The following is a 12,902-nucleotide window of genomic DNA, read 5'->3' as shown; positions in this document are numbered from 1 at the left end:
ATATATCTCACATCATATATATATCTCTCACACATCATCTTTATCCATTCATCTGTCGATGGGCATCTGGAGTCTTTCCATAGTTTGGCTCTTGTTCTGTTGCATATTTTTTATGCCCATTTTGCAGGGAGGAGCCGGAGAGGACAGTTCTCCTCTCTGAGGAGGCTCAGAGAGGACAGTTCGCACAGCTCACATGTGGCAGACCGAGACTCAGACACGGGTCGGTGGGGCAGAAAGACCTGACGAGGTAAAAACATCCTCCGGCGGTTGAATGTTTGCTACGGCAGCACTTCCCCACTGTCCTGGGTCGCCTGTCTCAGAATGCCTGTGTTTACGACCCTGAAGTCTGCCCACTTGCGCACTCAGTGGAGAGCAGAGCTGACTCTCAGTCGTGTTTATCCGTGGCGGATTTTTAGCTGGTTTCCATTTTTGCGAAGTGGTTATAGCAGCTTTGGTCATGACATGATCTGGGTCTTCACAGTGGTTTCTTGTTACAGGAAGACAGAACTGTCAGAGGAAAGAGTCGTGAGGATTGGGTTAGAATAGAATCCGTAGACGGGCTTGCCTTGCAGGGTCTAGATGGGGGGTTCTCAGCTTGGGGTGATCTGGCAATGTCTGGAGCCATTTTCAGATGTCATACTGGGAGAGGGCGCCCTTGGTGTCTAGTGGGGAGAGGTCAGGGATGCTGTGACGCATCCTACAATGCACAGCACAGCCCCCTACGATGACAAGAAAACACCTAGAGTGCCCAGATAGAGAAACCCAGGTCACAGGACTGGACTATTGGACTATTTGGACTATTGGAGCTAATGTAATATTGATACGGCCTCTACTGTTTCATGCCAAAGTCCTAGTAAGAATCTGGGGGCTGGGTCCTCGCCTTTCTCTTTCTGTTTCTGCTCTTGGCTACAGGAAAAAGAGATCCTATAGAAGTCTCCTCAATGGGTGTTTGGTTGATACTCATTTTTTATTTTTTAAAGATTTTACTTATTTATTTGAGAGCACAAGCAGGGGGAGCTGCAGGCAGAGGGAGAGGGAGAAGCAGACTCCCTGTGGATCAGGGACTCGAACCCAGGACCTGGGGATCATGACCCAAGCTGAAGGCAGACGCTTAACCGACTGAGCTACCCAGGTGCCCAGCTGATATTCCATATCAAGAGTAATACTCACAACCGTATCTTTTAAAATCAATCATTAAGGACTCAGGGAGTACATGAGTAGCAGATCCCATGCCATCCGCGAATGAAGATACACGACATGGAACGTAAAACCCGTTTGCCTTTCCTCTTCTAGTTCAACCCCTATTACTCTCTCGCTAAAACTAGAATCTGGGTTTTGCAACTTCCCGCCTACTGTTCCTTTCCTAGAGCCAGCAACTTCGTTTAACATCCATTATGGTTTGAACTGTCCCCACAGGAAACTAAGCCCCGGCACCTCAGAAAGCGACCTTATTTAGAGTGTTTTTACCCAGGCAATCAGAGTAAAGCGAGGCCACATAGATAGACGTGCGCAGAGGGAAGACAGCATGAAGACGCAGGGAATAGAGAGCCATCCGCAAGCCCGTAGAAGCTGGGACAGGGGCCTGGGACAGAGCTCCCTTGTGTCCCTCCCCTCCCCCCCAACCCCTGGCACCAGCCCTGCTGACACCTGGATCTTGACTTCCAGCCTCCAGAGCTTTCTATAGATGAAGCTACCTGCTCGGTCATGATTTGTTACCGCAGCCCTAGCAAACCCCTAGAGATGTGCTGACGGTCCCTTCAGGACTTGGCAGGGTACTTACTCCCCGCCCCAGGTGGGTGAGGAAAAGAGATAGCAAAGAAAACACGGGCTAAATGAAAATAGGCAAGCCTCAGAGCAGTCCATGACAATGAAAATCCACAAATCCGGAATAACAGTAGTTGGCGTTCAGAAGACTGCTCTGAACTTCCACCAGCTCATGGGCCAGTCCCATCTGCGTCTCCAGAGCCTCTAGACCAGATGCCACACCCTGGACTGAGGCGCTCACTCCCAGACTGCTTGGGGCGTTGGTGGCTGACTCCTCTCAGACGATCTTTCAGGTGTGGCCCTTAGTCGTAGAAAACTTTCTCATTCAAGGATATGCCCTCCCCAGGGGCAGCCTGCACCCAGTGATCAGTTAATGAAGGAGGTACACGTTCTTGGTGCCCTTTGTCAAGGCAGAAAACTCTGGAGGGTCAATCGAGTCTAGCCCGCCCATGGGGTCGGCTGAAGTCTTTGCTGCGACGACCCCTCACAGCACACTTGGGCTCTCCCCTCTGCCTCATCCTGTGCGTCCCTCCCTTACAAGTGCTGATTCTCTGGTAAGCCTCCTCCGTGTGTCTGAACATGTTACCTACAGGGGATGCCTAACGTGTGAGTACATACAAGGCAGACACATCAATGTTAACATACAGTGGATTTTTAAAAAAAGATTACAGAGAGAGCATGAGTGGGAGGGAAAGGTAGAGAGAGAATCTCAAGCAGGCTCCGTGCTGGGCAAGGAACCTGATGCAGGGCTTGATCTCACAATCCTGAGATCACGACCTGAGCTGAAACCCAGAGTCTGACGCTTACCCAGCTGTGCCGCCCAGGAACCCCAACGTACAGTGGGTTTCTTAAGACATTTGAGTTTAATGTATCGGGATCCCAGTTGAGAAGGGCTGTCCGGGGTGTGCGCCACCGTTCCGGTCCAGAAAGCCTGTCCTGGAAACACATGCCTGGCTCCTTTGACTTGGGTCCGCTGCCCTGTGGCTCACACTCTGGTGTCCAGTAGGTCCCGTGTCCCCAGTCTGTCTGGCGTCACTCTGCACCCTCTCTCCTGCTCCTAGGGTTCCTCCCCAGCCTCCCTTCTGGCTGCTGCCTGGCACATCTGGGCTGCCTCAGCTCAGTTGCCCTTACAAGGGTTTTCTTAGCCCCTCACTCGCCCTGACTGCAGGGGGCGCTACTTATTTAGCCCTTAGGAAACCCCCGCGAATTGTCAGAGAGACAGCATCTTGGAACAACCGCAGGAAGAGAATTTCCCCCTGGAAACAAAAAGAAACCTATTTCTGTACTGTGTTGTTCTTTCTATTCTTTTTTTTTTTTTTTTAGGGTATGATTCTTTTTCTCCTTCTCCTTCTCCTCCTTCTCCTTCTCCTCCTTCTCCTCCACCTCCTTCTTCTTTTTGAGAGAGAGTGCATATGTGCACAAGATGTGTGTGTGGGGGGGGGGGTAGGGATGGGGCAGAGGGAGAGAAAGAACTTTAAGCAGGCTCCGAGCCCAGCGCAGAGCCAGATGTGGGCTCAATCCCACAACCCTGAGATCATGACCTGAGCCGGAATCAAGAGCTGGATGCCTATCCAAGTGAGCCACCCAGGCGCCCCTTGTTCCTCCTGTTCTGAAGAGGCAGGGCTACACCCTACCCAGACCGGGAGAACGCATTCTTCATGCTTCTCCTTTTAACCATTTGTTACTCTGTTTGCTGATTTCTCGTGCCTTGCCCTGGGAAGAGGCTACACAGTGCATTTGAACTTGGTTATTTGAATGACTAACATTTAGCTACTACTGGTCAAGGTGCTGTCAGCAGCATGGATTTTCAAAAAGCTTTGTGCACACCAAAGGTTCATTCATTTTTCGTGATCCAGACACTAAATCTCAGCTTTACAATGGGGGTGTGTGGCTGAAGGACAAACTTAGGGGCAAAATTAAAACTCAGCTCCTGCTCTCTACCCAGACACTGATATCATGCCTTGGGATGTGAAGTACCTCGACATTCCCAGACAAAAATCAGCTCAAGAAAAATGCCCTTTTGCAAAGAGAATGCTCCGAATTTCTATTCATCTGCCCATCACATGGGAAAGTAAATAGCCTTAGATGAACTAAGAAAAGCAGACTTCATGCATATCGTGAGAGCCCATCAGTGTGATCGCTTTAGATTTTTCAAGCATTGGTCAGCTCACAGAGAACTAAGCGTTACATGTCCTTGGATCTCTGAAGTCAAATTTGACAGCACAGCCAGGAGGATGTGTTGCTTTCAGTGTCCTCCCAGCTAAGATGTGTTTGGGGACCCAAGCTGGAAGGCGCTGCCCTGCTTAGCTGGGCTGAATATTGACAGAAGGGTCAAGCGGCCAGAGCCGAATGCACTGTCCTGAGATGAAAGCAGTCCGTTCTGCAAACAGACATGGTTTATAAAATGACACAGGCAGAACAGCAAGCCGCTGACAGCTTTCGTGAGATCCGAGAGCCAGAAGTGACCTTCACGATCACCGAGTTCAGCCTGGCGAGCAGCAGAGCCCTGGAGAGAGCCGGGCCCCCGACTTGCAGAGCCCCCCTCGGCTCCGGCTGATGCTGGCCGGCTTGCTCGCGGACTGTCAGCTGAGTCCGGCTGGGCTGCGGACCGTCACGCCCCCTTCCCATCCAACAGGCTGCGGGGTGAGCATGTCGAAGGCTTGCCCTTTTCCTGGCCAGCTCTCCTGCTTCCTTCATTCATGGTCCCTGGGAAGTGAGTCACCTAGACGGAGAGACGCTCCTGCAGATGCTGGGATAAGTGGAATCACTGCTAAGTCCTGCTGTGGCTTTGGGTAGGGAGTGTCCCCTCTTTGGGGCTTAGATCCTTTATCTGCCAACAAGGACCCTGGCTTCAAGACAGGGCTCCAGCCCTCCCGACTGTGCTTTCTAGCATTCCACTTGCCCAGTTTCGGCCAGGTTGGCCTCCCTCCACAAGCAAGCTGAGAAACACAATGCGTGGCAGGAAGCCTCAGGTTTCAGCCAGTGTCTTCGGTGGTGTGGGGAATGCTCGGGACAAAAGGCATCTTGGGTTTTCCTTTTCCTGGGCCATGTAGTGCGCAGGGCGGGAGGCCGGTGTGAGCTCCCTGAGATGGATGGCAGGCAAGGGCCACCAGTGTCTCCAGCCTCTGCCACTCGGCCCTGCCCGTGGCCTCTGCTAATATTACTGCCTCTCTCCCTCTCACTCAGGGAGAGGGGCTCCCTGCTGTCATGCATCCCCGGATGGCTACACCATCTGTTTGCTCTTCTAGCTTCTCTGCCATCTATGGAATCAATTCTGTGTATTAAATTCTCTGCTTTAGTTAATTGGAGCTGTTTGTCTTCCTGGTGGAGCCTGACTGATCACACCAGATGACCACAAGCTCCCTCCCTCCCGGATCCAATGCTCTTTGTCTTCCAGACTCCTCTGCTCTCTCCACGCCTGTCCCTGGCAAACTGACTGGTCTTGGGCAATCACTTCTCTCTATAGAATGCACGTTTGGTCCGGCGTGGGCTTTCGTTCCTTTCTAGCGTAAGAGCTCCGCACCCGTGACCGATCCTGGAGGCTCACCTGGGGAGTCGAATTCACCCTTTAGCCCAGCGGACGTTTGCAAACACAGCTGGGAGAGTTCATTCCAAAGGCAGGGAGTAGGGGCGCCTGGGTGGTGCTGTTGGCTCTTGGTTTTTGCTCAGGTCGTGGTCTCAGGGTGGTGGGATTGAGCCCCACATCGGGTTCCGCGCTCAGCGGGGAGTCGGCTTAAAGAGGCTCCTACTCCTCTCCCACCAAAATAAATAAATAAATCTTTAAAAGAAAAGAAAAAAGAAAGCAGGAAATATAGGCTCCAAACCTGAAGTCTATGATGCAGCTGGCCTGGGACAAGGCCCAAGAATTTGAATTCTCCCAAGATCGGGGGGTGGGCATCCCACTGCCCTTTCTAATGACCCAGTGACTCCGGTTTATGTGACAAACTGCCAAGGCTGTGGGATGGTGTGGGAGAGAGCATGTGGCTCCGTTCCCGCTTGCTTGGTCTTCGGCTGGTGCTACTGTAATCCCGCACTCGGCTGGCGCTCCTGTAATGCAGCACGTCCACCTTTCCTCGCTCTTCCTCCAGCTCCAGCACCGATCAGGCTCTCGGCTTCAAGTAAACAGAATCCAGCAGCTCCAGCTAATTCGAGTAGAACAGGACTGTATTTGTAGGCCGGCAGATAACTCGCAGCATCTCTAGGAAGGCTGGGGACCAGGCTCAGACACTCCGCAGCCAGAACCACGTTCACTCTGCAAAGCAGCACTAGTCCTCCCAGGAGGCCGCGGACCCTTGGCCTTGGCCGCCGGTGCACCGTGGTGAGATTTTATCTCACCTTCTCGGCTGGAGCTGCCAGAGCGAACCCTCTCTGCTCTTTTTCATTATGAATGAGCCATGGGAACCTGCTTCTCCTTCCCATCCTCCTCCCTGCCCCACCTTCTCCCACCCCACCCTTTTGCCTTCCAGACTGGAGGTTTCCATGGCTCCGAGAGGGCTATAACAGAATCCAAGAGCAAAGGTTTCAAGTTCTTGATTTTAAAGCTGTGATGTTCAGCGGTAGACCCACATCAGAGTCGCTTGGGAGGCTGAGAAGCTATCCCTGCTCGGACCAGGGCAAATGGGACCTGGACACTAAGTATTTTATTTTTATTTATTTTAAAGGTTTTCTTTATTCATTTGACAGACAGCACAAGCAGGGGAGAGAGAGGAGGAACAGGTTCCTTGTTGAACAGGGAGCCCGACACGGGGCTCGATCCCAGCACCCTGGGATCACAACCTGAGCCAAAGGCTTAACTGACTGAGCCACCCAGGTGCTCCTGGACACTAAGTATTTTTAATCCCCAAGTGATTTTAACATGCATCAAGGCTGAGAATCACTGCTTTCGTTTCAAAAGCTATGATCCAGGCGTACGACGGGCAGAAGGGTTTAGAATAGTGTGTGATTCAGCAGAAGTGGGTTCTCCCTGCTTCCGCCTGCGCTTGGCTGACTAGAGAGGGGTCCTGAGCTGGAGAGAGAGAGTCAGGAAGAGGGCCCACGATGGGCCACCAGTGGGGGACCTGCACACCGCTGTCCCCAGGTTGGAGTAGGGTTTGGGGGGAAATCCCAGCTGTGGTTATGACCTGAAGGCAGAGAAGACTAGGCTTACAGATAAGGCTGTTCAGAACTTCTGGAAAGATTCCCTGAAGGCAGCCTTGCAGTTGGGACCATGACACGGACGAAGATAGGCTCAGGACAAATGGTAACATCAGCAGCCTTGGAAAATCCTTATGGCCTCAAAGACGGGATGTGGCGGGGACCTCAGGGCTGACAGTCACATGGAGGGACAGCTGGCTGTGGCAGCTAAGAGCACAGAGAGCATGAGCACAGAGAGAACCGCCGCTTCTAGGTGTGTGACCTTGTGTAAGCTACATAACCGCTCTGTGCCTTACTCCCCTCGTCTGTAGGATTGCTATAGTACTGTGGCCACGGGATAGGATAGTTCTGAAGACTACTATTGCTTTTTGCGAAGTACGGAGAACTGTGTCTAGCCGACAAGTTAGCACTGTGTGGGAGCATCTTACGCAAATGCAGAAATGGGCACGTGGACATCATGCTAGCTCAGACGTATTTGTTGACCAAGAACCTGATACCGACCCTCATCCCCTAATGCTAAACATCCCCCGGGGCCCTTAACTGCAACTGCAGGGAGAAAGTGGAGAGATGTGAAATGTGTCGTTTGGTCATGAGAGCAGAGTTCAAGTAGATGCTGTTCACTAAGGACACAGGTGAGCAGAGGCGGGGGGCAACAGGGATATTGCAGACCCCAGGGCTGTGCCAGCAGGCCCCAGACCAGGGGCTGCAGGACCTGGGAAGCCAGAGTAGCATGGAGAGGGCCTCCTGGAAAGGAGGCATGGCCTGCTCACGTGACCCACAGGGAATAAGTTTCCTGACCTCTCTCGTTCCTTTTAGTCTCTACCTGGAGTCCACATTGGTCAAACCCAAATGAAGCCAGAGGACCAGAGAGACCAGGCCAACCTCCATGGGCAGAAGGTAGAGGGGCTATGGAGAAGTGGTCTGGAGCAGAGCAACTTGCCGTGTGGAAAGAACTCTGGCATGAGGGCCCAGTTGGACACGAGTTATTTCTGTGAACTTAGGAATGTGCCTTCCTCTTTCCAGGCATCAATTTCCTTAGATGTAACAAGAAGAGGTTGGACGGGGTACTTGCCCTGAGCTTTTTCATATTTAACATGCAGTGGTCATCCCACTGCCTCCTTAATGGAATATGGCTACTCCCAGCTCCTTGAGGTTGAACTTGGCTGCAGTTAAGAGATAACACAGATGGTAGTACCTTACAGAAGATAGGGAGGTATATTCTTCTTTCCAGTGGAGGGTGATCTAAGACTGACATGGCGGCTTCTCAGAGACCCAGGGTCCCCCCATTCTTCCTCACAGCTCTCCCTGGTAGAGATTTGTCGCCCTGTGTTCACAGGCTGCTGGAGCTCCAGCCATCATGTTGTCCCTGTCCAGGAAGACAAGAGGGGAAGGTTAGAAGGCAGAAGGGGCTTTCCTAGAAGACTGGCTCAGTATCTTCTATTAGAATCTCCTTTAGCAGACTGTGTCATGGGAGCACATGTCATTGCTGAGTGACTGGGAAATTTAATTTTTTTAGCAAGACACATTGCTTCCTTGAATTGAACCTGGAACAAGGTTCAATTGAACAAGTGAACAAGGAAGAAAGAATGGTTATTGGGTCGGACTCTACCCATGTTGTAAGATACTCGTCCAGAAGAGAAGACATGGTTGACAACAGCCCAGGACTTGCTTAACTTCCCAGCAGGTGCCAGGGGGCCTGGCGACCGCTTTCCCGGGCCGAGCATCTGGGAGAGGCTCCTGACAGCTCCTGAGCCTCTGGGATGCAGCTGTGCTCTGCCGGCTGACTTACATCCACCCGGCCACTCCTGTCCCACATCTGACCCATCACACTTGGACTCCGTACATCCCCACCGTAGCCCTTTATGACATCAACACATTGCACAATTGGATGCCATTTGAATGAGATTGTTTCATTTTTGAATTTTAAAGTATTCGATTTAAGAAAAATGACCTATAAAAGGAGCATGATTTAGTGAAGTACAAGTTAACTCTTCTCCCCAGTCCTAAGTCAGTTTGCTTTGCTCTGGCCAGAGGTGCGACCAAGCCAGTGAGTCGGAGACTGATGATGGTGAAGGGAACAGCTGGTGCTCTTTCTGGAAAGTGGTTGGAGCCAAACCTCATGGGAAAGTCGATCAGATGCAATTATTAACTAATTGATGAATTGCTGTCCCAAGTCCATTCATTAAAACACACTCTTATCGATGATGGAGTCATAAAATTGCAAAAGCCCCAGCAGGAGGGGATGGAGCCACGGTCCCTGGAGACGGGAGGCTCTTAGAGTGCCTGCCTGCCTGGCTGGGGCCTGGACAGCCATCCTGAAGACCCGGTACGGGTACGGGGTGGGGGCGGCAGGGGCGGGTGGGGGCAAGAACCATGGCTTCAGGAGCAGGAAAGTCCTCAGACTGACTCTCATTAACACCTGAGTGAGTGCATCCAGCCTCTCTGAGGCTCTGCTCCTGAAAGCGGCTTACGTGCAGGATTAAATTCCTAAATTCCGTAGTGCTCCCAGATGCGGAGGGAACACGCAGGGATTCAGCAAAGGTCTGCCCACAGTCATTGCATCTTGGGGCTTGCACTGGAAAGGGAAGAGCAGGGGTCAGGCCCTTTGGGAGAGTCTTCCCTACAGACTGTCATTAACTTCCCCTCCACTTGGAAAGGACAAGCTGTGTTCACACTGAGTATTTGGGTTCAGCTCACACCAGGGAAAAGGCACCCTGCACTGGCCCGTGAAACCCGGCTGAAAGAATGTTCTTTTTGCTAAAGTGAGTTAAAGAGGTTGAGTTCTCCATCATTGGACGTGCCGTGTTCCCATCCGGACTTTGGGATAACGGCGCAGGTGGAGAAGAGCCTGTCCTCCTGTCTTCCCGTGCCCAGCTGTGGAGCCAGGCCTCAGGAGTGGGGGCACTGCTAGAGCTGTCCTGGGGGCCTCTGCCATGCCTAGTGCTTCTGATATTCCCTGCATGAGTAGCAGGTGATGTGCACCTCCAAGCTAGCCATGTGTGCTAGAATTTTCTCAAATAACAGGACACAAACAAAGGGAGTGGTCATTTCTGAGTATCGGGCCCTCGTGCACATTGTCATCATATGTGAATTGTTGTATCTCTGCAGCTCGCCCCCCATGGTTTCCATATCTTTGGGGCAGCGGTGGGCCACACGAGCTGTCAGCTTTCCCCCCTTTCTGGATCCTCCAGCAGCCCTCCTCTCAGCCTGGGGACCTGAAGCAATGTCCGCCCCTACGCCAAGCGCCCGAGTGCGTCACTGGCTCTTCTCCGGATCTGGATAATTTGGCCCTTCCTGTGGCCCCATCCAGAGCTGCTGGGGCCAAGACCAGGGCCAGCTGCTATGGGATGGACAGCAGTTTACCTCAGAGACACTGGAGTCTGTCCCTTCCTGGGAGGCCTTTCTAGAGCCACGCTCCTGGTTAGCCCAGCTAGAAGCGGTGGGAAGTTGGGGACTGAGTTCCATTCTGTTGAGCCTGGGACTGACCTTTCCGCCTCAGTCTGCAGCTGGCTGTGTGATCCTGGTCAAGTCACTCAACCTCTCTGAGCCACCATTTCTTTAGGGTAAGACAGGGTTCAGGGAGACACAGCTCAGGTGGATGTGGGGGTGTGGTGTCGGGGTTGGGGGAAGGGCCCAGCCCAATCCTCTCCTCATGGATTCTGAGTGGGGTTCTCACTCAGGGTTGGGCTCCTCTCCTCCAAAACACACAACACGTATTGTTTTAAATTTACTAGGCTCAGCGTCCCCTCCCCACATATCCAGTCTCCACACCGGAATATACGCTCCACCAGAGCAGGGCCATTTGGGGCCCAACCTTGAACACTGCCTGACCTTGGGGCACCAGACACGTACCTGCTGAGTGGATGAACATTTAGTTTTCCTCCTTCGACTGGCTTGGCCCGTCTCCCCTCCCAGACCCTGACCCGGCGGTTAGTATCATCACAGCGCACACGCCTCGAGCTTCCCACATGCCCGCGGCTGGTCCGCGGCTGGTCCCGGCCTTCAGGTGTGCAGGCGCGACTCGTCTCCACGCAATTGCCATGAGGTGTTACCACCCCGTTACGCAGAGGGGGAGAGCAGAGCACGGGGACTGGAATTGCATTGTCCTAAATTGCACAATCTGTGAGGAAACCAGGATTAGAACGACCACCAGTCATCGGGTCTTTACTTCCGTGGCTCCAGGGTTTCTCAGACGATAACAGTGCAAGCAACAGGGAACCCCCCGAATTTCCCAGCTGAGCCCTCTGCAGAGCTGGGGACAGTGAGCGAGGTGGCGAAGGGTCCCAGGGTTCCTGTCCCCACTGCTGTAAAGGAACGCGGGGCCTCAGCGCATTCCCCGTCCTTCGAAGCTGGCCGGGACTGGGTGTCCTCGGTACCAGCTCCCCTCCCTGGGCTGTAGGAACCCCCGTTATCGTGGGCATCGGCACCCGTGGAGGTTAGTCTGTCCTTTTCTACGTGATTTGTGCCGAGAAGACGGCGCTGGGTCGCAGCTCTGCTGGGTGCGGTCGTGGTCGCGGTGCGAAAGCGCTTGTCCTGCTTCGCCGTCTTCATCGACTGCGGTCCGAGAGCCCGGCGGTCTCGAATCATCTGATTTCACATTTCTTCCCCTGCAAAAGGAGGCTATTAAAGCACCAACCATGCAGGGCAACGAATGCAGTGATGGCTAACGTGCTCGGCACCGGGCCTCACGCGAAACATGCTTTGGACATTTTTATTGTTATTGAACACTCATGCTTCCCTGTGCCAGGGCGCACGGGTGCCAGGGGAACCGCAGTGAGAGAGATGGGAGCCACGCCTTTCATGTCCCGAGGGATCCAGCAATCGCAGGGACCGGAGGCTCCCCCCGCACAATGTAGTGGAGTGAGGGACTGGGCCAGGGAGCAACCCACTGCCTGGAAAGGTCAGAGATCTCTGGAGAAGGCCACTTGTGGACCCGACACCTGTGGGTGGACCAGAAATTGCCCTCCCGGTTGTCCAGATGGTGAGGGGCCTGGAGATTGGAACTCCCAAGTCTTACCCCCAATCTTACCCCCTCCCCACCCTGTGCCCACCCCCACCCTGCACCCACTCCCACCCCACTCCTGGCTCAGGCAGGGGGAGAGGGGCTGGTGGTATGCAGTGAGGGTATGGAGCTGGGAAACGACCAAAGACCAAACCCTGAGGGCCACCAACCTTTTAGAAGCTGATGGGAGAGGAGACCACAAAGGAGACCAACAAAATACCAAGTGTGAGGAGAGCATCCTGTCCCAGAGCCCAGGAGGGGAGAGTCTCCAGAAAGAGGACTGGAGGACCAAACACTACCAGGATACGGGCTGGTTGAGAAGGGAGACAGTCTTTCCACTTTGGGATCTCCAGGGAGGAATGGGGTCAGAATCAGATTGCTGGGGCCTGCAGCGGGGTCAGGAGTTCTGGTGGGGAGTGGGTAGAGCCAGTGAGCCCAGCTGCAGCTGGGAGGGGACAGGGGAGAAGAAGGTAGTGGACAGGAGGGACAGGGGAGGTGGGGCACAGAAGGCAGAGGGGGTGGGGTACAGGGGGGCCACAGGGCAAGGAGTCCCAGCAGGGATGTGGCGGGCGAGGACTGGAAGGCTTATCAGGTCATAGGCCCAACACTTCCTCCCAACTTCTGGCCATGGGGCTCCTAGCTCCTTAGGCTTGAAGTCTGGAAATCACTTCTGTCTCAGTGCATTTCTTCACCTTTCTCCTAGGGAGGACGGTGGGAAGGAGAGAGAGTACTGACAGAAGGTTCGGGGAGACTCTGGACTCGCCTCCAGCACTCAAGGTGTTTTCAGCCCGTTTCCTGATCTGAGAAGTGAGGTGCACTCCCCCTGCCCTCTCACCCTTGGCGAGGCTGAACTTGGACCAGGTGGGAGCCCACGTCCTCAGCAGCAGCACTGCCCTCGCCCCACCCCCTCCAGCAGCCCTGGTCACCTCCCACCTGGCACCAGGCCCCACACTTGCTCTGTGCCAGTCCATGCCCAGGCTGGCCACAGTCCAGCTCTCTGCAG

This window comes from Lutra lutra, chromosome 9 (assembly GCF_902655055.1).
Source record: "Lutra lutra chromosome 9, mLutLut1.2, whole genome shotgun sequence".
Taxonomy (NCBI): Eukaryota; Metazoa; Chordata; class Mammalia; order Carnivora; family Mustelidae; genus Lutra; species Lutra lutra.
The sequence above is the reverse complement of the archived record's forward strand: the minus strand, read 5'-3'. Positions refer to the sequence as shown.